Source organism: Sminthopsis crassicaudata, chromosome 1, assembly GCF_048593235.1.
Source record: "Sminthopsis crassicaudata isolate SCR6 chromosome 1, ASM4859323v1, whole genome shotgun sequence".
Lineage (NCBI taxonomy): Eukaryota > Metazoa > Chordata > Mammalia > Dasyuromorphia > Dasyuridae > Sminthopsis > Sminthopsis crassicaudata.
In genome coordinates, this window is record NC_133617.1 from 453,085,835 (window position 1) to 453,111,523 (window position 25,689).

The following is a 25,689-nucleotide window of genomic DNA, read 5'->3' on the forward strand; positions in this document are numbered from 1 at the left end:
CTCCCTCTTTATGCCTAAATCATGGACCCATTTTGATCTTATCTTGGTATATGGTGTTAAGTGTGGATCCATATCTAATTTCTGCCATACTAATTTCCAGTTTTCCCAACAGTTTTTTCCAAATAATGAATTTTTATCCCTAATGTTGGTATCTTTGGGTTTATCAAAGATTAGGTTGCTATATATATGTATCCTTTTTTGTCCTTTGTATCTAATATGTTCCACTGATCTACCGGTCTATTTCTTAGCCAATACCAAATGCTTTTGGTGACTGCTGCTATATAATATAGCTTTAGATCAGGTACACTTAGACCACCTTCCTCTGAGTTTTTTTTTCATTAGTTCCCTTGCAATTCTCGACCTTTTATTCTTCCATATGAATTTTGTTGTTATTTTTTCTAGGTCATTGAAATAGTTTCTTGGGAGTCTGATTGGTATAGCACTAAATAAATAGATTAGTTTGGGGAGTACTGTCATCTTTATTATATTCGCTCGGGCTATCCAAGAGCACTGAATGTCTTTCCAATTATTTAAATCTGATTTTATTTTTGTGGCAAGTGTTTTGTAATTTTTCTCATATAATTCCTGACTTTTCTTTGGTAGATGGATTCCCAAATACTTTATACTCTTAACATTTGTTTGGAATGGAATTTCTCTTTATATCTCTTGCTGTTGCATTTTGTTAGTGATATATAAAAATGCCGAGGATTGATGTGGATTTATTTTGTATCCTGCCACTTTGCTGAAATTTTGAATTATTTCTAGTAGCTTTTTAGCAGAGTCTTTGGGGTTTTCTAAGTATACCATCATGTCATCTGCAAAAAGTGATAGTTTAATTTCCTCATTTCCTACTCTAATTCCTTGAATCTCTTTGTCGGCTCTTATTGCCGAGGCTAGCATTTCTATTACTATATTGAATAGTAATGGGCAACCTTGTTTCATTCCTGATCTTACTGGGAAAGGTTGCAGTTTATTTCTATTGCATATTATGCTTACTGAAGGTCTTAAATATATGCTCCTGATTATTCTAAGGAATAGTCCATTTATTCCTCTAATCTCAAGAGTTTTTAGTAGGAATGGATGTTGGATTTTATCAAATGCTTTTTCTGCATCTATTGAGATGATCATATGGTTCTTATTAATTTGATTATTAATATGGTCAATTATATTAATAGTTTTCCTAATATTAAACCAGCCCTGCATTCCTGGAATAAATCCTACTTGATCATAGTGGAGATGATTTTCTGAAGTCTTTTTGCTAATATCTTATTTAAGATTTTAGCATCAATATTCATTAAGGAGATTGGTCTATAATTTTCTTTGTCAGTTTTCGATCTACCTGGTTTAGGTATCAGTACCATGTCTGTGTCATAAAAGGAGTTTGGTAGGACTCCTTCATCCCCTATTTTTTCAAATAATTTATATAACATTGGGGCTAATAGTTCTTTAAATGTTTGGTAGAATTCACATGTGAATCCATCTGGCCCTGGGGATTTTTTCCTGGGGAGTTGATTAATAGCTTGTTCTATTTCTTTTTCTGAAATGGGACTATTTAAGCAATTTATCTCCTCCTCTGTTAATCTAGGGAGCCTATATTTTTGGAGGAAGTCATCCATTTCACTTAAGTTATCAAATTTATTGGCATAAAGTTGGGCAAAGTAACGCCTTATTATTTCTCTAATTTCCTCTTCATTTGTGGAAAGATCCCCCTTTTCATTTGTAAGACTATCAATTTTATTTTCCTCTTTCTTTTTTTTGATCAAATTTACCAAAGGTTTATCTATTTTATTGGCTTTTTCATAAAACCAACTCTTGGTTTTATTTATTAATTCAATAGTTTTTTTTACTTTCAATATTATTGATTTCTCCTTTTAATTTTTGTATTTCAAGTTTAATTTTTGGTTGGGGATTTATAATTTGGTCTTTTTCTAGCCTTTTAAGTTGTAAGCCCAATTTGTTAATCTTATCTTTCTTTATTTTCTTCAAATAAGCCTCTAAAGATATAAAATTTCCCCTTATTACTGCTTTAGCTGCATCCCAAAGACTTTGATATGATGTCTCATCATTGTCTTTATCTTGGGTGAAATTGTTAATTGTTTCTATAATTTGCTCTTTCACCCAGTCATTCTTTAAGATGAGATTATTCAGTTTCCAATTACTTTTTGGTCTATTTACCCCTAACTTTTTACTGAATGTAGCTTTTATTGCATTGTGATCTGAGAAGAAGGCATTTATTATTTCTGCCTTCCTACATTTAATTTTGAGATCTTTATGTCCTAATATATGGTCTATTTTTGTATAGGATCCATGAACTGCTGAGAAGAAAGTATATTCCTTTCTATTGCCATTCAGTTTTCTCCAAAGGTCTATCATACCTAGTTTTTCTAATGTTCTATTTACTTTTTTAATTTCTTTCTTGTTTGTTTTGTGATTTGATTTGTCTAAATCTGAGAGTGCAAGGTTGAGATCTCCCACTATTATAGTTTTACTGTCTATTTCTTCTTGCAGTTCTCTTAACTTTTCCTTTAGAAAGTTTGATGCTATACCACTTGGTGCATATATGTTTAGTATTGATATGGCTTCATTATTTATGCTACCTTTCAGCAGGATATAGTTTCCTTCCTTATCTTTTTTAACGAGATCTACTTCTGCTTTTGCTTGATCTGAGATAAGGGTAGCTACCCCTGCTTTTTTGGCTTTACCTGAAGCATAATAGGCTCTGTTCCAACCTTTTACCTTTACTCTGTATGTATCTCCCTGCTTTAAGTGTGTTTCCTGTAGACAACATATTGTAGGGTTCTGCTTTTTGATCCAATCTACTATCCGTCTCCGTTTGATGGGATCGTTCATCCCATTTACATTTACAGTTAAAATTACTAATTCTGTATTTCCTGCCATCGTATTATCCCCAGATTATGCTTTTTTCCCTTGACCCCCCTGATCCCCCTCCCCGATATTTAATTTACAGACCCCCCTTGAGACGCGCAAACCTCCCTCTTTTTTTTTTTTTTTTTTTTTTAGGATCCCTCCCCCTTCCCTCCAAGTCCCTTCACTTATTCTCCTTTTCCTTTTCCTTTTTCCTCTCCCCCCTTTTAATGAGGTGAGAGAAAATTCTCTGAAAAACAAATATGTTAATTATTTACTCTTTGAGCCTCTCCTGATGAGAGTAAGATTCACACAATGATTCTCCCCCTCACTAAGTTCCCTCAGATATGGTGTATTTTCTATGCCTCTTCCTGGGATGTAGTTTCCCTCTTTTTATCATTCCTTCCCCTTTTTCTGAACCAACCTCCTTCCCTTTACTACACCCCCCTTTTTTTCTTTTATATCAGTAAAGACAAATTATCCTTGAGTACTTTTTATATACCCACAACAGAGTTACAGTTCTCAAGGGCTTTTTCTGTTTCTCTTCAGTCTTGTGGATGTAGATCAAATTTTTTGTTTAAGTCTGGTTTTTTTCTTAGAAACATATAGAATTCCTCTGTTTCATTGAATGACCATCTTCTTCCATGGAAAAAGATGCTAAACTTAGCTGGGTAGTTCATTCTTGGTTGCAGTCCTTGATCTTTTGCCTTACGGAATATCAGGTTCCAGGCCCTTCTATCTTTTAATGTGGAGGCAGCCAGATCTTGGGTGACCCTTATTGTGGCACCTTGGTATTTAAATTGTTTTTTTCTAGCTGCTTGCAGGATTTTCTCCTTTGTGTGGTAATTCTGCAGCTTAGCCACTATATTCCGTGGTGTTCTTTTTTTAGGGTCTATTTCAGAAGGAGTTCGATGAATTCTTTCCACATCTACTTTCCCTTCTGTTTCTATTATCTCTGGACAGTTCTCTTTGTAATTTCCTGTAAAATAGAATCTAGGCTCTTTTTTTGGTCATAGTTTTCGGGAAGTCCAATAATCCGCAGATTATCTCTCCTAGATCTATTTTCCAGGTCTATAGATTTTCCCAGTAAGTATTTGACGTTGTTCTCCAGCTTCTCATTTTTTTTGTTTTGTATGACTGATTCTTGGGTTCTCTGTGAATCATTCATTTCTATTTGTTCCATCCTGACTTTTAAGGAGTTATTTTCTTCTTTCACAGTTTTTAGTTCTTTTTGTAAATGCCCAATTTCGTTTTTAAATGAATTATTTTGCTCTATTGATTTTTTTTTCCATTTCCCTAATTTTTTTTTGAGAATTATTTTCTTTTTCCAATTCAGAAATTCTATTTTCTTGAGACTTTTTTATCTTTTCCAATTCAGAAATCCTACTTTCCTGTGTTTTTTTACCTTTTCTAATTCATAAATTTTGTTTCCCTGCATCTCCTGTGAATTCTTTATTTTTTCCAACTCCAATTTCAGGACGTTGTTATTCTCTATCATAGCTTCCCTTTCCTTTCCCCATTTTTCTTCAATCTCCCTTAATTTTTTAAGAGTTTCTTCTAGGAGAAAGTTATGTGATGGGGCGCAGGAATCGTTCCCCTTTAGGTTGTTATCTGCTGACTCTCTGCTGTTAACTTCCTCGGGGTTGGATACCCGCTGCTTCTCTGTGTAGAAGGAATCTATGGTTTTTTTGGGCTTCTTACTCATACTTGAAAAATCTTTTGGGGTCTGTCCCTGGGGTAGGAAATTATTTATTTACTTCTTTACCAGCTTCCTCCCAGACCGGGTGGATGCAGCCATTCTAGCGCCTGAGCTAAGATAGAGCTCTGGGAGAGAGTTCCCCACCCCCTCCCTGGAAGTGCCTCAGAGGTGATTAGCACTGCTGTGCCCGAGGGCGCTGTGTTTTAGTGGCTTCCCTGAGATTTGAGACTGAACAGTAAAGACAGCACAAAGCCCAGCCTATGTGTCCGGGTGGGGCGTGGATGTCTGCAGCAGGTGACGTGAAAAGCCCCTGTGCTCAAACTGGAAGTGTCTGACAGAAACTGTGGTCCCTGGTTCAAAGGTTCCGCTTCTCTGGGACTTCCTGGAGCTGAGTTCCACTCCCTCCCAGCTAAACTAGGCAGTGTGTGTTGCCTTGGGCCGTATCCACCCACTTGTCAATCTCTTAACTATTCTCAGGTGGTAGCTGAGGCCACATCCCCTGGTGCTGAGATCTGCTGAGTCACCTCCAGGGTCCAGGGAAAATCTAATCTGAGTTTTAAAATATTTTGGCTTTCTCTTCTGAACTGCTAAATAATTATCAGAGAAGAGCTAACAGCCTGTGCCAGATTCCTTTACCTCAGTGGCTTCTCTGATCCCAGAGCCCTTCCCAGCGCAACCAGCGCAGTGTGCCACTACCCCACCGTCTGTGCTGGCCTCTCTTCTTCCTCCCCTGGGAACTGACCTTTAATGTTGAAACTCCAGATTCTCTTCAACTGGTAAGTCGTGCTTCCAGTCCTTGTGGTATCTATCAGTCCTGGGCTTATTTTGAGACTTAATTTATCTAATTGGTTGTGAGGGAGTGAGGACGTTCACAGAGTCGTGTGTTTCTTCTCCGCCATCTTGGCTTCGCCCCTAAATTAATTATTTTGCTCTGTTGAATTTTTTTCCATTTCACTAATTTTTTTTTAGTGAGTTATTTTCTTTTTCCAATTCACAAATCCTACTTTCCTTTGATTTTTTAACCTTTTGTAATTCCCAAATTTTGCTTCCCTGCACCTCCTGTAAATTCTTCATTTTTTCCAACTTAAATTTCTGGATGTTGTTATTCTCTATCATAGCTTCTCTTTCCTTTCCCCATTTTTCTTCAAACTCTCTTAACTTTTTAATACTCTCTTCTAGGAGAGAGTTATGTGATGGGGGGCAGATATCATTCCCCTTTAGGGTGTTATCTGGAAATTGTCTGCTGTTAGCTTCCTTGGAGTTGGATACTCGCTCTTTCTCTGTATAGAAGGTGTCAATTTTTCTCTTCAGCTTCTTACTCATTGTTAAAAATCTGTGTGGGGTCTGCCCTTTGGGTAGGAAATTTATTTATAAGCTTCCTCCCAGATGGGGATAGGTTGCCTCCTGTTTCTGTGCTAAAAGAGAGCTCTGGGATAGAGTTTCCCTCCCTCCAGGAAGTGACTTAGAGATTTTTAGCATGGCTGCATTGCGAGGAGTGCCCAGTGAAGGACTCTTGCTGTGTGCCTCAGCAACTGCCCTGAGACTAGAGGCTGAACAGTAAAAGTGTCACAAACCCAAGCCAAAGCCTCCCATGGGGCCATGGATATTAGCAGCTGAAGTGAAAAGCCTCTGCGCTAAAACTGGAAGTGTCTGCCCAGAAAGCACAGTTCCTGCTGTGAAGGTTCCACTATTATGGGAGTTCCCCTGCTGCTGGAGTTTCACTGCAGGGAGAATTCCACTGCCTCAGGCTAAGCACCACACTATGTGGATTAGAGGCTGCTCCAAGCTGTGTCCCTCTCTGTCCAGGTTCTTAACTGCCCCCAAGGAAAAGCCCTGGACAGCAGCAGGCAACTGCACAGCAGTGCCAAGATTTGTTAGGTCGCTTCTGCTTTGGGGTGATTATATTATCTGGCTATTGCTTTAATGTGGCTTTGATTTCTCTTCTTATCTGCTATTTTTAAAAGCAGAATAGAGCTATCAGCCTATGCCAGATTCTTCTATCTCAATTGCTTCTCTGATCCCAGAGTTCTCCCCAGCCCATTTGGCACAGTGTACTATCCCCAATCCAACACTGTCTGTGCTAATCTTTTTTTTTTTTCCTCCCCTTGGAACCAACCTTTTCTGTTGAAATTCCAGAATCTCTTCGGTGGTCAGTTGTGCTTCTAATCCTTGTGGTTTTTATCATTCCAGTGTTATTTTTGAGGCTGATTTAACTAGTTGGTATTGAGGGAAGAAGGGAGCTTACAAATTCACGTATATCTTCTCCACCCCAAAATCATACAAATCCTTAAAAAAAAAAAAAAAAAAAAAAAAAGATTAAAGTGACTTGGTTATTGTAGTTTGTTGTTTGCTTGTTTGTTTTTCCTTTTTAGTCTCTGTTGTATTTTTTTAAAGTTAGGATTAAATTTTCCACCTGCAATTTATCCAGGGTTATAAGGATTCATATACATTTGTTCAGTAGTTATAAATTTGAAGCTTCCATGCTGTTTCCAGCATGGGCTTTTTTTCTATAATTTTATGTGAAGAAAAGGAATTTTGAATTTTTGTTGTCATGGTAACTTCTGTATTCAGGTTGAAAAGCTTTATTGAATGTTTGGCGTATTTCTCTATTGCTATCTTCATTTAAGAGATCTTGATGTTCAAATGTTTAAATTCACTACTTCATCTATTATGGGCTGTTTGCCTCTACATATAGATATAGAAATTTGTGTATATACACATACACACATACAGATATGTATATACACACACACATATATTGAGAAAGACAGACATAGAGAAACAGACAGAAATAGAGATATGTATATATAAAAAGTTGGCTACCCAAAGTGAAAAAGACACTGTAAATAATGATTTCTTCTTCTCTGCATTCATTCCTTCCAGCTATCATTCCTTTCTTTTTTATCCATCTTTCTTTTCTTTCCTAATTTTCTATTTCATTAAGACTCTTTTGTCAAAAGCAAAGTTGTTTGTACAAATAAATGTTCTTCTCTGGGAAAGAAAATGTCTCCTTGCTCCACTCACAAAAGCAGCAATGCATTTTTTCCAAGGATATATTTCACATTTTTTTCAATTTTTTTCAGTTTTTTGGTTTTGCTTTCTTGTATCTTGGTTTCTCATAAACCATTAGCTTTCATTTGCTCAATTCCATTTTTTAAGGAATTATTTTCCTCAGTGAGCTTTTGTACCTTCTTTCTCAATTGACCAATTTTGCTTTTTAAGACAGTCTTCTCATTGACTTTTTGTGTTTCCTTTTGTACGTCTCTTCTTTCCCTAATTTTTCCTCTATCTCTCTTACCTGATTTTCAAAGTCTCCTTTGAGCTCTTCTATGGTCTGATCAGTTGAATGGGATGATCTTCAACATCTCTTCAAATATTAATGGTATCTGATTTTCTCTGAGCTATCTCTGAGATAACATGGAGCTACCTACTCCATATATAGAATATATTTCCTATACCCCTATACCTCAGGGTTGTTCTGAGACTTAAATAATATAATTAATGTCAAAATTGATATAAATGCCAATTACCATTAGTCACTTTTGCAGTCATGTAATGTTGCATATAGTGCTCCAAATTTATATATGCAAAATATCTCTAAATAATAAAAGTTGAGCCACATCTTTCCTTCATAATGGACTAAATTGAAAGAAAACGTCTCTGAAAGCAGAGTCAGGAAATATATGCACTCCTTTCTACCAAAACTACCTAATAAGGCTACTGAGTTATCATACAAATGACATGTTTTTCATGCATTCTCATGTCAACTGATAATCACAATTAAAAAGTGAAATGCAAAGGTGAACTATGAAATTAAATAGTGAATGGAAGTGATTGGATGTAGTATTTTTCAATATTGAGTCACATGATTCCTGTTCCCAGAACTGGGACCCTGGAGAGGTCATTTGATCTTTGAAGGGATGAACTTTGAACCCTGAAATATAGGAAGTGGCATGACCTGTGGGAGGCAGCCAGGCATTGGTGACCATTGGTCAAGGATGGTTACATCCTTTTAGTCTATCGCAGGGGTCCTCAAACTATGGCCTGCAGGCCAGATGCAGCCTGTTGAGGATGTTTATGTGGCCCACCGTGTTATAGCAAAATCAGACTAATTACTTTAGCAATGCACACTTCTGGCACTGGGCTGAGGCTGCAGAGACAGAGTTTGAGGCGCTCCAACAGTCTGAGGGACAGTGAACTGGCCCCCTATTTAAAAAGTTTGAGAACCACTGGTCTATCCAATGAGAAGGCTCAAGTCTTTTATTTTTAAACCCTGGACGAGCTGAAAGTTGGCCAGGTTTTAAGAGTACATGGCAGAGTTGGGATGGCTCCCAGCTATGTCTGGGCCTCTCCCAGCAGGGAGTAAATAAATGCTTTCTCTTTGTATCTGCTGATGTTTCTGATTAGTTAATTGGAAAGGGAGTCTTGTACCCGAGCAGTTTATGGGGGCTCAGCCTGGGATCTGGCTTCCCAGAGAGATGGTTAGTGGGACCCTGATTCAAGGTAGGCACCAGGTTGGGTTCTCCATCCAATCTTGAGAGAGACATTCAGATACAAACAGAAGGCACACAAATCTTTCAAAGATGAAATCTGGGTGAGAGAAAGCCAGGTAACTTATGCATGATCCTAGAGGCACTATCTGTTAATGTGCCCTTGAACTATCCTTGTCTTCATCAAGTCTTGCATGATCTAGATTAAGGGGTGAGGAATAGATTAAGGAGTTCTGTTAATGATACAGAATAGGAATCTTCTATGGTTGGCTATGAAGGTAGGCAACTCCTTCTGACCCTGGTCTGCCAAGCCACCCTGGGCGGGGGGAGGGGGGGAGAGGGGTTGGCTGTGCATTTCCTGGAGATTAGGAGTGAGATCGGATGCTCTGAGAGGGGACAGTCCAACTCAAATCTTCAGAACAAAAAGGAAAAAAAAAGTGTACTTGGGTATTTCTGTTGTATGTGGGAAAGTGGGGAAGGGATAATCTCTTGTAAGAGATTTTTGTCTGTGTGTGTCTTTGTGCATAATGTATTTGTCATGTTTGTTCTGTGAGCTAGAATTTGTTAGGGAAACAAAAAAAGAAACTTTCCTGTAGGCTCCAACTCTGGCCAAAGTTGGAGATTTAGAAAAGTCCATCAGGAATAATGGTTAGGGAATCTGGCACTGATCATTTCAAAATTCCAAAGCAATTCAATTAAACTGGGGAGGAGCGTGAAAAGAGTGAAGATGAAGATGCTGACCTTAGCAGGGCCACATGGGGCCAGAGGGAGAGAAAGAAACTGATGAGGCCGAAATCAGACAGCCCTGTAAAGTTATATAAACAAACTTAAATGGACTTAACATTCTCTGGAAGAAATTCTAGAGAATGACTCTTTTCATATACAAACCTAAATGGTCCCACACCTTCTGGAAGCAGGAAGAAGACTATTTAAAGAATGTACCTTTTCAGATGCAAACTTAAGTGGCCTTGCCTATTCTGTTCTGTTCTGTTTCTGTATGAAGTAGTCCTTCAGAAAATGTCTCTTTGCAAAATCATTTCTTTCTTGAGGGTAATATTGTCCTCCAAGAGAGCTATCTTGGCATCTTTCTAATCAATAAAAGCCTTTTTTTTTAATCATAGACTTGAGAACCCAAAAATCCTTTGCTACAAACCTGCCTCAAAGCTTTGGAGACAAGAATAGCAGACCCATCCCTGCCCTAGACCACACCCTCATCAAAACTATGCTTTTTAATGAAATTCATTATTTGAAATATGATAGCAAAAGCAGTTTTATATTGTTGGGGATTTAAAGCTGTATTTGATTGGATTTTAAGTTAAAATATTGGTTATTAAAACAAAATGCCAGTAGCTTACCTTAAGGGAGGTCTTGTTTGTTTCTCCATACTTAGACGGTAGGTTGCTTTCTAGAATTATTGGGTAATTTACAAACTATGAGTTATGCCTTAAAAATTTGCCAGCTCTGATGGGTATATATATATATATATATATATATATATATATATATATATATATATATATATATATATATATATATATATATATGTTTATATATATATATATATATATGTTTATATATATATATATATATGTTTATATATATATATATATATATAAGTTTTATGAAATTTGGTTCAGAGTTATTTACGAATCTTGAAGTTTAAAGTTTTAAAAAGTGATTTAAAGACAAGGTAATGAGAGTTAGGTAAGGGGGAACCCCTTTTGGTTCAGCACAAGGATACATAGTTAAATGCAGTCTAGTGATGGCTCAGAGTCCCCTATAAAGGAATTTATAGTCCCAAAAACCTAGATTGATAAAAAAAAAAAAAAAGGTTTATTTGTAGGGGTTTGGAAGTAAGGGTAAAGGTAGAAAGACACCAGGGCCAGAGCTAGTCGCCGGGTGGATAGGAACCCTTACAAGGCCGGAAGGATACCATGTTTGGGGGCTCCTGCAAAAGAATGGGCTCCAGGGTTCCCTTTTTATAATGGGGGCTATTAGTGATTTTGAAGGTGGGTGGAGTCCCAGGTTCCTGGCTGGTTTCACCAGGGTTATCATTGAGTAGAATTCAATGGGTTTTTAGATAAGGAAGAAGCTGTTTGTGGGGGTTGGGGAAACCTGAGCAGATAGTGGAGGACTGGAAAAGCCCAAGTTAGCTCAGATCTGGTGGGGCTGGGAAAGCCCGGATATCATTGGAAATCAAAAGGGTGTTTTTTGACCAGGATTTGTGAATCAAAGATCCTAGCTTCTTCAGCCATGGGGGGGAGGGAGGGGTGGGAATCAGAAAGGAATCTTAAAGGAACCTCAACCCACAGCAAAGGGACAAAAAAGATTGATTTGCAAAAACAATTAATAGTTTAAATGGAGCATCTAGTTAGAAGGGTTTTTGGTTTGGGAGTGTTTAAAGTATGTTGGAGTAGCATGTAGGCACAGGGAGGAGAGAAACAGAGATGAAACAATAAGAGATGGTGTGAGAGAAGGAAGAAGAGAGAGGTAAATGGCTTTCCAGAAATAGGGAACAAAAAAGCACAAACCCCTAGTGAATTTGCCATTTGCCATGGGAAAGGAGATACCCAATGAGGTTGGGGCCTATCTTTAGCTGGCATATTGGATCCTGGAGGAAATGACACCCTAAAAAGGTTAGCTGTGAGAAGTTGGGGTTGGGAAGCATGGTGGAATAGGGGAAGGTTGACCACGTGGAAAGGAGCCTTGTCAGGTGACAATCTAATTCCCTTTCTCCATTAAGTATAGTGACTTTTTAACAAACTGCAGCTCTTTGCTTGTTCAAACATTAATTGCTTCTACTGTTTAAAGTAACAGCCTACATTTATATGGTGTTAATAACTGAATGTTTTATTTTTATTTTTCAAGTCTATAGCTGCTCTCAGGTTTGTTGGAACTATAAGTTTTCTGAAAGCAATTTATTTCTACTAAAATATCCCATTTGTCTTCAGCATATTATTTAATGTTTATTTAAGTGCATAATAGTCTCCTTGTTTAAAGAATATGATAAAAAAAACTGGAACAGAATTTTAATCTGATCTCATAATTTGATAGAGTTATTTAGTTGAGTTTTTTTAGAATGAAGAGAGTATTAATGCTAAATCTGAAAGTTTCTTTTATGTGGAAATAGGATGGACAATATGCAATTTAGAATTCTTCTCTGTATTGGGTATTTTAAAAGCAAAATGATCTGTGTAATGTTTAACTTAGAACCATCTACTTAGATATGAAGGATAAGCTGTATAAGCAGTGAACTTTCTAGGATGAATTTCTTACTGTGGTCCTTGAGAGCTAAATTCATTTGAAGTTTTGATTAATGATAATTGCTTTAGGCAATAAAATATTTTGGGACTGGAGCTGATTTTTATTTGGAGTTTTAAATTCAGGTATAACTGTATGGATAGATCATCAGACTAGTGCTCCTCCATCTGAATGGAATATGCCACAAGCTACTCAGAAGAATCTGTTACAAGTGGAAGGTTACATTTGGGAATGAATTAGGACAGTCTTGGTCTCTACTGAAGGTAGGATCCTTCTGACTCAATTTCCCAGTGGTCTTCTTTGGAATGAGAACCCACCTGCTTATTCCTGAATCTGGTTTAAAGAAAAATGGTTAAAAAAAATTAGGACAGTTACCTGAAGCAAACTGCTTTAAGTAAATCATGTCCCTGATTTTTCCTTTTATAGCAAATGTCTATAATCATAGCAAGTGGTCAGTGGAATATATAAAACACAATACAAATATGTAGATATTTTAATTTGCAGCCCAGCCTTGGAGGATTTTCTGGTTGCTGCTATTATCTCTTTTAACTTTTACTTCTGGAGGCTAGAGTTTCTTTATTTAAAGACTTACTTAGCCCAAGTACTTGGGGCTACTCTCACTTTGTCTTTGTTCATTGAGAGAAAGCAGGCAATCTTATCATTCCATGTTTAGGATGTTTTCTTTTCTTTTGTTTTGTTTTCTAGGACCCTAAAAGTCAAACTTATATTGTATGTTGATGAAAGGCAGGGCTAGGTCCTTGGGGTCTCTGGAACCCCAATCCTAGACTCCTGACTTATTTATCAAAGATCTATACTGACTTCAAATGTATTTTTCATGTTTTGCATGATCATGGGGGCTATATGGAAAGAGAATTTTTGACACCCAAACAATTCCCCATTAAATATGCAGAGAAAATGATTATTGCCGGCTATCCATGGACTTAGAGAGGTTTCTGCTGTTTCTTAAATGAAGGGGAATTCACTCCAGGTGAAGAAAAGCAGATTTATAGATCGGCTGCCCATGTTGCTGATCGTTTGCCCCTGAGCATGGCAACTTTAATTCCCTGATTCCTGCATTCCCCAGGCAAGTAAATTCTGAAAAGGGCCTGCACATGTGCCCCTTGGAGGGACTTCAAACTGCTTTCCATTTTGTTAACACCTGTAAAAAACCTTGGGTAAAAACCTTCCCTTGTAAGGCTCTAATGTTTCTGTAGGAGAGGTCATACACACTGAAATGCACATGTTCTATCCATTGCACCTACTCTTTTGAGGAAACAAAAGTAAGAATTTTGGGAAAACATTCTTTGGTATCTATCCCAGGAAAGCTGTTAGAATGAGAGACATTTTTGATAGCCTCATTCTCCCCAGCCTTCTTCAGGGTGGGTTTCCTCGTTATTGTCCTTAGTAATCTGTATATTAACTATACCTTTGTTTATTCTTTCTCTTTTACTCATATTTAGTTCTTGCATTTTAATATACTTGTGAGATTTGCTTCTTCAGACTCTGAGACCTGATTCTGATATTCAGCACTAGACACTGCTGTCGTGCCTACAACTCACCCATTTCCCCTTTTCAGTCTGGATCCCACTCCCAGCCCCACACTCCTTGTCAGCCTGAAGCAGCTCCAGAAGATGAGACCTTCATTCCTTTGTCCCAAATGAGTCTGGGTCTGTACTGCTTCAGGTGGGATGTATATATTGGGGTGAGAAATCTTTAAACTGATGAAAAATAGAGGGGACTGATTGGATGAAGTATTTCTCAGTATTGAGTCACATAATCCATGTTCCCAGAACTGGGACACTGGAGAGGTCATTTGATCTCTGAAGGGATGAATCCTGAGATATAGGAAGTTGCAAGAAGTAACAAGACCTGTGGGAGGCAGCCAGGCATTGGTGACCATTAGTCAAGGATGGTTATATCCTTTTAGTCTATCCAATGAGAAGGTTCAGTCTTTTGCTTTTAAACCCTGCACAAGCCAGAAGCTGGCCAGGTTCCAGGAGCACATGGAAGAGTTGGGATGACTCCCAGGTACATCTGAGCCTGTCCCTGCAGGGATTAAATAAATGCTTTCTCTTTGTACCTGATGATGTCTCTGATTAGTTAATTGGGAAGGGAGTCTTGCCCCCAACCTGTCCCACTCAATAGTGTAGGCCATTCCATTAGTAATCCAAATAAAGTCCCAGTCTAATAACTTTTAAGCTAGAGTGTAGGCTTGGCTTTTTCAGGTATTCCTCATTCTAGAGATACAATTTTTCTTATTTAAGGATTTTAGTTAGTGTTAAACCTTTAATTATATTCACTTTAATTATAGTGGTATGAGCCCAAGATATAGATTTAATCAAATAAATATTTTCATTGATATTTTGAAGGAAATAAAAACATAATTACTGTGATTGATTTCTACACTTTTTAAGATTCATAGAAATTCTATGTATATTTTTGTGCAAGACAATTAGAAATCATAATCTGCTGCATTTCAGTATGATACTGTAGAGTTTACTGAGTCTAATAATTGTTTGTCTATTAGAGTGATAATAATTATTCCTTAACATTTATCTGATATAACTCTATGTTCTATTAAGCCTCTACCCAGTCTTATTTCTAAATGTAACATATTAAAAGAAAAACTCAAAAACTATGCAATGAGGAGGTAGATGACTCATATCAAAGAAATGAAGTGTTTCTTCAATTTTTGTCAGCCTTAGGAGGAAGTTGTTCTTGGTTTTTCCTCCTGATTCCATCTTCTAACTCTCATAACTAGCAGCTTTAACTTATTAGTATGTCATAAGACTTTGTGGAGGATAGGACAGGGAGGAAGAGAAAGCAGCTAAGGCTGCCAGTTTGTCCAAGACCATTTCATACCACACTAGGCACTGACAACTTAGATTAGATTGCCTTTTTATGCATTCTTTTCAATTTTTTTTCCTTGGGGGTGGGAGTGGGACAAAAGTCATTGATTTCAAAACTTATTTATAACATTACTGGATTCTCCTTTTCTATGAACCCTTAAATCAGAACTTCCTCCTACATTACAAATTTAAATGGAAATATTCCATTCTCCAGACTTCATCATCATGTTCCTTTATCATCCTTTTCAATATTATACCTTTAGTTTTTTGCTTGTATTAATAACCCCATTATTTAGCATTTAGTGAAGTGATAGTTTATCCTTCACACTCAAAGAGGACCAATAACATTGCAATTTTAGGGTGGAGGTATAGTGTATTTGACTGTGGTTGATTAATTCAGTATGAACTTGGAAGGTTCTAACACAAGTCAAACACAAAAAATCTGAATATTTGGGATAGAGATTTGTTCATCTCCTATTTTCTTTGTGCTAATGCAATTCGGCTTTCCTTATAAAGCACATTGCCTTCTTTTATATGGGCACACTATTCTTCGATGTCCAGTACCAAAATCTCCCATGTCTCATAATAAATGCTAAAATTCTTTTTTTTTCTTTTAAAACATTAATATTTTATTGTTATCTTCTGCTTTTACATTATTTAATAAATCCTTACTTCCTACCTTCTGTGAGTCATCTATTTTTTTTAATTAAAGCTTTTTATTTACAAAACATACATGGGTAATTTTTCAACACTAACCTTTGCAAAACTTTCTGTTCCAAATTTTTCCCGCCTTCCCCCCATCCTCTCCCCTAGATGGCAGGTAGTACAATTCATATTAAATATGTTAAAATAGATATATATCAATTGGAGAATGGCTTCAATTCTTATAAATTTGAGAAAATTCTCTATATATTTTGGAAATGAGGCCTTTATCAGAACCTTTGAATGTACAAATGAAATACCAGTTTATTGTTCCCCTTCTAATTTGTCTGCCTTAGTTTTGTTTGTACAAAAACTTTTTAACTTAATATAATATAAATTATCTATTTTGTGATTGATAATGATCTCTAGTTCTTCTTTGGTCACAAATTCCTTCCTCCACAAATCTGAGAGGTAAACTTTCCTATGTTCTTCTAATTTGTTTTCTGTCTAGATCATGAACTCACTTTGAGCTTATCTTGGGGTGTGTGTGTGTGTGTGTGTGTGTGTGTATGGTATTAGGTATGAATCAATGCCTAGTTTCTGCAATACATACATACATACATATATATATATATATATATATATACATATATATATATATATATATATATATACATATATATATATATATATATATACATATATATATATATATACATATACATATATATATATATATATATATATATATATATATATATATATATATATATATATACATATATTGTGTTAGGTATGGGTCAATGCCTAGTTTCTGCCATACTAGTTTCCAATTTTCCCAGCAGTTTTTGTTAAATAGTGAGTTCTTATCCCAAAAGCTGGGGTCTTTGGGTTTGTCAAAGACTAGATTATTATAATCATTGCCTATTTTGTCCTGTGAACCTAACCTGTTCCATTGATCAGCCAGTCTATTTCTTACCCAGTACCAAATGGTTTTAATGACTGCTGCTTTATAATATATTTTTAGATTTGGTATATCTAGGCCATCTTCATTTGCATTTTTTTTGGTTACTTTTTTTGAAATTCTTGACCTTTGTTTTTTCCAGATGAATTTTGTTGTTATTTTTTCTAGGTCATTAAAATAGTTTCTTGGGAGTTTGCTTGGTATAGCACTAAAGAAAGATTAGTTTAAGTAGCATTGTCATCTTTATCATATTTGCTCAACCTATTCCAGAGCACTTGATATGTTTTCAATTGTTTAGATTTGACTTTGTGTGGAAATTGTTTGTAGTTTTGTGTATATAGTTCCTGACTTTCTCTTGGCAGATACATTCCCAAATATTTTATACTATCAACAATTATTTTAAATGGAATTTCTTTTTGTAGCTATTGCTGTTGGATTTTGTTAGTGATGTATGCAAAAGCTTATGATTTATGTGGATTTATTTTGTATCCTGCAACTTTACTATTTTTGTGGATTTAAATATCAAAATTCTTCAAAAAGACCTTGAAAATGTGACACTTTTTTTTTTTTTTTTTTTTTTGCTTCCATGTGATCCTTGGACTTGTGTGAATTCTCCATAAAGTAGTCTTTAGGAGGGTGGAGCCAAGATGGCGGAGAAGCTAGATGGAACTTTTTAAGCTCTCTCATTCCCTTTCTACCAACTATATAATTCAGCCTCAAAAACAGCATTTGATTGGTAAAATCTGGAATATCGCCAGAAAAGGTTTGACCTGAGGTGGTGGGAATAGACCAGAACAGAGTGGAGATAGAAATGGGAGTGGGGCAGCCTCTGTGGTTGGAAGGTTTACATAGAGCTCTCTGCCATAATCTGACTACTTTGCTTTGGTGATGGAGTAGTGGACCAGCAGAGAAGCTGGAGCCTAGGGTAGTGGGTACTCTGAGGGACCCCAAAGACTGAGAGGATCTGGCAGCACCCACCCAGGACGGAAGTAACTCAGTATACCTCTTCTGGCATTCTGCAGTGAGGGGCTCATGTTGAGGGGCAGTCACACACAACAGGGGCACAGCCCAGGGCAGCCTTTCAAATGCACAGTGAGGGACTCAGCCTGGGGTAGTGGAATTTCCCCAGCTTGACTGTACTCCCCAGGCAGAGACACTTCCAGGTGCAGTGAGGAATAGGATAACTGCTAATACTCAAAGCTGGCATTTGGGGGAGGGGGCAGTGATACTTTTGCTGCTTAAACTTTAGCCCTAAGGCAGTCACTAACTCTCACAGCGGGGCTCCTCACAAGGCACTTACACAACCCGGCCAATGATACCCATGCATACCCACTTCCTTGGGGAGCTCTTCCCAGAGCCTTCCCGCATCTTGGCCGTTCCTTGCAGCCCATTGAGAAGACAGATATTGTTCATATACCCATCCTTGCTCTGCAAAGGAAGCTGGTAACCTCCTTGCTCTGAAGGCAGACACTGAAGGCTTAAAAAAAAAAAAATGATTAAAAAAATGAAAAAAAAAGGTTAACAGCTTCTATGCAGAAAAAGAACAGGTTTCCAAACCTGACGAGACTAATAGCACACAGCCTCCAGGTAATACCCCAAAGAAAGGTCTCCTAGAAGAGACTATTAAAAATCTAAAAAGACAATGAGAAGGAAAATGGGGAAAGGAAAGAGAAGCTATGCAAGAGAATAACAAAGTCCTGAAATGTGAATTAGACAAGGCAAACAACTTCCTGAAATGTGAATTGAAAAAGGTAAAGAATTCACAGAAAGTTCAGGGAAACAGAATTAGGGAATTGGAAAATGTAAAGAAGTCACAGGAAAGTAGAATCTGTGATTTGGAAAAGATAAAGAATTCCCAAGAAGTAGGATTTGTGAATTGGAAAAAGAAAATAACTCTCTAAAAAAACAAATTTAGTGAAATTGGAAAAAAAAATCCATAGAACAAAACAACTCATTTAAAAACTCAATTGGACACATACAAAAAGAAGTTTAAAAAAAAGCAAACGAAGAAAATAACTCATTAAAAATCAGGACTGAACAAAAAGAAATGAATGATTCATTGAGACAACAAGAATAAGTCAAGCAAAACCAAAAATAATAATAATAATAATAAAATAAAATAAAATAAAATAAAATAAATGAAAATCTGGAGAAAAATGTCAACTATATACTTGCCAAAACGACAGACCTGGAAAAGAGATCAAGGAGAGATAATCTGAGGATTATTGGATTTCCCGAAAATTATGATGAAAAAAAGATTCTAGATACGATTTTACAGGAAATCATCAAAGAGGTAATAGAAGCAGAAGGTAAAATAGGCATTGAAGGAATTCATCGAACACATTCTGAAAAATACCCTAAAAAAAAAAAACCTCCACAGAACATTGTGGCCAAATTTCAGAACTATCAGACTAAGGAAAAAATATTACAAGCAGCCAGGAAAAAAAAAAACAATTCAAATGTCAAGGTGCCACAATAAGGGTCACTCAATGTCTAGCTGCCTCTACATTAAAGGATTGAAGGGCCTGGAATCTGATATTCCAAAAGGCAAAAGAACTTGGAATGCAGAATTACCCAGCTAAGTTTAGCATTTTCTTCCATGGAAGAAAATGGACATTTATTGAAACAGAAGAATTCCATATATTTCTAAGGAAAAAAACCAGATCTAAACATAAAATTTGATCTCCAATTGTAGGACTCAAGAGAAGCAGAAAAAGGTAAAAGGAACTGTTGAGAACTGTATTTCTGTTGTGGATATACATTAAGATTACATGTATGTTTTGATTTTAATGATATAAGAAAAAAAGGGGGAAGTAGAAATGGAAAGGGGAAAGTGTCAGAAAAAGGGAAAGGGGGAGATAAAAAGAGGGAAACTACATTCCACAAAGAGGCAAAGAAAACCTATCATAAGTGAGGGAAGTTGGGGGGGAGATGTGTGAATCTTATTCTCATCAGAATTGTCTCAAAGAGAAAATAATTGACATATTGTTTTACAGAAAAATTTCTGTGACCTCATTAAAAAGGGAAGAGGAAAAGGGAAAAGGAAAAAGACCATTGAGGAAAGGGAACAAGAAAGGGAAAGGATTTAAAGGGAGGAGGGAGGAATACTAAAGAGGGAAGGCTGCATGATGCAAGTAAGGCTCATAAGTTTAATATTGGGGGAGGGTTTCAAGGGGGCAAGGGAAAAAAAGCATAATCTGTGGATAATATAGCAGGAAATACAAAAGTATTAATTTTAACTGTAAATGTGAATGAGATGAACTCTCTCATTAAACGGAGGAGGATAGCAGACTGGATCAAAAGTAAGAACCCTACAATATGTTGCTTACAGGAAACACATTTAAAGCAGGGAGATACTTACAGAGTAAAGGTAAAAGGCTGGAGCAGAATCTATTATGCTTCAAGTGAAGTCAAAAAAGCAGGGGTAGCCATCCCTATCTCAGATCAAGAAAAGCAAAAATTGATCAAATCAAAAGAGATAAGGAAGGAAACTATATCTTGCTACAGGGTTGCATAGACAATGAAGCAATTTCAATACTAAATACATATGCACAAAGTGATATAGCATCTAGCTTCCTAAAGGAGAAATTAAGAGAGTTGCAAGAAGAAATAGACAATAAAACTATAATAGTGGGACATCTCAACTTTGTGCTCTCAGAATTAGATAAATCAAGCCACAAAACAAATAAGAAATAATTTAAGGAGGTAAATAGAACATTAGAAAAATTAGGTATGATAGATCTTTCGAGAAAACTGAATGGTGATAGAAAGGAGTATTCTTCTCAGCAGTACATGGAACCTATACAAAAATTGACCATATATTAGGGCATAAAGATCTCAAAAATAAATGCAGGAAGGCAGAAATAGTAAATGTTTTCTTCTCAGATCACAATGCAAGAAAAATTACATTCAACAAAATATTAGAGATAGATCAAAAAATAACTGGAAACTAAACAATCTTATCTTAAAGAATTATTGGGTGAAACAGCAAATTATAGACACAACGACTAATTTCACTCAAGAGAATGACAATGATGAGACATCATAACAAAATTTGTGTGATGCAGCTAAAGCGATAATAAGGGGAAATTTTATATATTTAGAGGCTTACTTGATATAGAAAGAGAAGATCAATGAATTGGGCTTGCAATTTAAAAAGCTAGAAAAAGACTAAATTAAATCCCCTAATCAAATACTAAACTTAAAATTCTAAAATTAAAAGGAGAAATTAACAATATGGAAAGTAAAAATACTATTGAACTAATAAATAAAAGAGTTGGTTTTATGAAAAAATCATTTGGTAAATCTGATTAGAAAAAGGAGAGAGGAAAATCAAATTGTTAGTCTTAAAAATGAAAAGAGGGAACTGTCTACCAATGAGGAGGAAATTAGAGAAATAATAAGGAGTTACTTTGCCCAACTTTATGCCACTAAATTTGATAACCTAAGTGAAATGGAGGACTACCTCCAAAAATATAGGCTTTCCAGATTAACAGAGGAGGAAGTACATTGCTTAAATAGTCCCATTTCAGAAAAAGAAACAGAACAAGCTATTAATTAACTCCCTTAGAAAAAATCTCCAGGACCAGATGGATTCACAGGTGAATTCTACAAAACATTCAAAGAACAAGTAGCTCCAATGTTATATAAACTATTTGGAAAAATAGAGAATGAAGGAGTCCTACCAAATTCCTTTTATGTCACAGACATGGTACTGATACCCAAACCAAGTAGGTAGAAAATGGAGAAAGAACCAATCTTCCTAATGAATGTTGATGCTAAAATCTAAATAAGATATTAGCAAAAAGACTACAGAAAATCATCTCCAGGATAATATATCATGATCAAGTAGGATTTATACCAGGAATGCACAGCTGGTTTAATATTAGGAAAACTATCAGTATAATTTAATCGGCCATTGATAACCAAATTAACAAAAATCATATAATCATCTCAATAGATGCAGAAAAACATTTCATAAAATCTAACATCCATTTCTATTAAAATCACTTGAGAGTATAGAAATAAATGGACTTTTCCTTAAAATAATCAGTAGCATATATTTATAACCATCAAAAAGCATCATATGAAATATGGAAAGATTGCAACCATTTCCATTAAGATCAGAGGTGAAACAATGTTGGTCACTATCATCATTACTATTTAATATTGTATTAGAAATGCTAACTTTGGCAATAAGAGTGAAGAAGAGATTAAAGGAATTAGAGCAGGTAATAAGGAAACCAAATTGTCACTCTTTCCTTATGATATGATGATATAATAGAGAACCCCAAAGATTCAACTAAAAAGCTATTAGAAATATTCCACATATTTAGCAAAGTTGCAGGATACAAAATAAAAACACATAAATCATCAGCATTCTTATATGTCACTAATAAAATCCAACAGTTAGAATTACAAAGAGAAATTCCATTTAAAGTAACTACCTATAGTATAAAATATTTAAGAATCTATCTGCCAAGGGAAAATCAGAAACTATTTGAGCAAAAGTACAAAACACTTTCCACAAAAATTAACTCTGACCTAACCAATTGGAAAAATATTAAATGGTCTTGGATAGAGTGAGCAAATATAATAAAGATGACAATACTATCTAATCTATTTATTTAGCACTATTCCAATCAGACTCTCAAAAACTATTTTAATGATCTAGATAAAATAACAACAAAGTTCATATGGAAAAACAAAAAGTCAAGAATTGCAAGAGAATTAATGAAAAAAAAAATCAAATGAAGGTGCCCTAGCTGTACCAGATCTAAAATTATAATATAAAGAAGTGGTTACCAAAACCATTTGGTATTACCTAAGAAATAGACCAGGTGATCAGTGCCCAAAGGACAATATAATCAATAACTCTAATAACCTGGTCCCGAGGACCCCAGCCTTTGGGATAAGAACTCAATGTTTGACAAAAAATATTGGGAAAATTGGAAATTAATATGGCAGAAACTAGGCATTGATCCACACTTAACACTGTACACCAAGATCAGGTCAAAATGGGTTCATGACCTAGGCATAAAGAATGAGATTATAAATAAATTAGAGGAACATAGGATAGTTTACCTATCAGACCTGTGGAAGAGTAATGAATTTATGTCCAAAGAAGAACTAAAGATCATTACTGATCACAAAGTAGAAAACTTTGATAATATAAAATTGAAAAGTTTTTGTACAAACAAAATTAATGCAGATAAGAGTAGAAGGGAAACAATAATCTGGGAAAACATTTTTACAGTCAAAGGTTCAGATAAAGGCCTTATTTCCAAAATATATTGAGAATTGACTCTAATTTATAAGAAATCAAGCCAATCTCCAATTGATAAATGGTCAAAGGATATGAACAGACAATTCTTGGATGAAGAAATTGAAACTACTTCTAGTCATATGAAAAGATGCTCCAAGTCATTATTAATCAGAGAAATGCAAATTAAGACAACTCTGAGATACCACTATACACCTGTCAGATTGACTAGAGTGAGAGGGAAAAGTAATGCAGAATGTTGGAGGGGATGTGGGAAAACAGGGACACTGATACATTGTTGGTGGAATTGTGAATACATCCAACCATTTTGGAGAGCAATTTGGAACTATCCTCAAAAAGTTATCGAACTGTGCATACCCTTTCACCCAGAAGTGTTGCTACTGGGTTTGTATCATGAAGAGATCTCAAAGAAGGGAAAGGGACCTGTATGTGCAAAAATGTTTGTGGCAGCCCTCTTTGTGGTGGCCAGAAACTGGAAACTATGTGGATGTCCATCAATTGGAGAATGGCTGAATAAATTGTGGTATATGAATACTATTGTTCTGTAAGAAATGACCAACAGGATGATTTCTGAAAGGCCTGGAGAGACTTAGTGAAATCAGCAGGACCAGGAAATCATTGTATACTTCAACAACAATACTATATGATGATCAATTCTGATGGATGTGGCCATTTTTAGCAATGAGATGAACCAAATCAGTTCCAATAGAGCAATAATGAACTGAACCAACTACACCCAGCAAAAGAACTCTAAAAGATGATTGTGAACTACTACATAGAATTCCCAGTCCCTCTAATTTTGTCTGCCTCCTCTTTGGATGTCCTTCACAGGCTAATTTTACACTATTTGAAAGTGCGATTCTTTTTGTACAGCAAAACAACTGTTTGGACATGTATACATATATTGTATTTAATTTATACTCTAACATATTTAACATGTATTGATCAATCTGCCATCTGGTCGGGGGGGAGAAGGAGAGGAAAAATTAGAACAAAAAGTTTGGCAATTGTCAATGTTATAAAATTATCTATGTATATATCTGGTAAATAAAAACTATAAAAAATTAGTCTTTAAACTTTTCAACTTAGGTTTGGAATTCAAACTATGTAACCAACTTATCAGAGTTGTTCTATATGCAGTAGAGTTGAATACTTAACCATTTAGCTGGGGAGAGATCTTAATGTTAGGTACTTTGTTTTGCTAGATAATCTTTAGAATCTTCTTGAGACAATTTAAATAGTTCAGTATTCTGGCTTGGAGCTGATAGATTCTCCACATTTCATAAGCATGTAACTATGAAGTCAGCACAACAACTCTATATATCTTCAGTTTGGTTAGAAGCCCAATATCTCTTTTCTCCCAGTTCCTTTTTTTTTTTCTCTCTCTCTCTCTTTTCTTTTTTTTTTTAATTTTAATACCTTTTTATTGACAGTGCATATGCATGGCAATTTTTTACATTATCCCGTGCACGCATTTCTGTTTCAACTTTTCCCCTCCCTCCCTCCACCCCCTCTTCTAAATGGCAGGCAGTCTTATACATGTTAAATATGTTATAGTTTATCCTAGATTCAATATATGTGTGCAGAACCTAACAGTTCTCTTGTTGCATGAGAAGAATTGGATTTAAAACGTAAAATAACCTGAGAAGAAAACAAAAAATACAAACAGTTTACATTCATTTTCCAGTGTTGCTTCTCTGGGTGTGGCTGATTCTGTCCATCATTGATCAGTTGGAACTAAATTAGATCTTCTCTTTGTCCAAGATATCCATTTCCATAAGAATACATCCTCATTGTATTCTGATGGAAGTGGAAATCTTCAACATAAAGAAGATCCAACTCACTTCCAGTTGATCAATGATGGACAGAGGTAGCTACACCCAGAGAAGAAACACTGGGAAGTGAATGTAAATTGTTAGCACTAATATCTGTCTGCCCAGGTTGCATGTACCTTCGGATTCTAATGTTTATTGTGTAACAAGAAAATGGTATTTACACACATGTATTGTATCTAGGTTATATTGTAACACATGTAAAATGTATGGGATTGCCTGTCATCGGGGGGAGGGAATAGAGGGAGGGGGGGTAATTTGGAAAAATGAATACAAGGGATAATATTATAAAAAAATATATATATATATATAATAAAAAAAATTAAAAAAAAAAAAAAAGAATACATCCTCATCCAGTATTTTTGTTGAAGTGTATAATGATCTCCTGGTTCTGCTCATTTCACTCAGCATCAGATCATATAAGTCTCTCCAAGTGTCTCTGTATTCATCTGGTCCTTCTTACAGAACAATAATATTCCATAACATTCATATATCACAATTTACCCAACCATTCTCCAATTGATAGACATCCATTCATTTTCCAGTTTCTAGCCACCACAAAAAAGGCTACCACAAACATTTTGGTACATACAGTCCCCTTTTCCCTTCTTTAGTATCTATTTGGGATATAAGCCCAGTGCTAGGATCAAAGGGTATGCACAGATTGATAACTTTTTGGGTATAATTTCAGATTGCTTTCCAGAATGTTTGAATTCGTTCACAACTCCACCAACAATGCATCAGTGCCCCAGTTTTCCGTATGCCCTAAAATATTCATCATTATTTTTTTCCTGTCATCTTAGC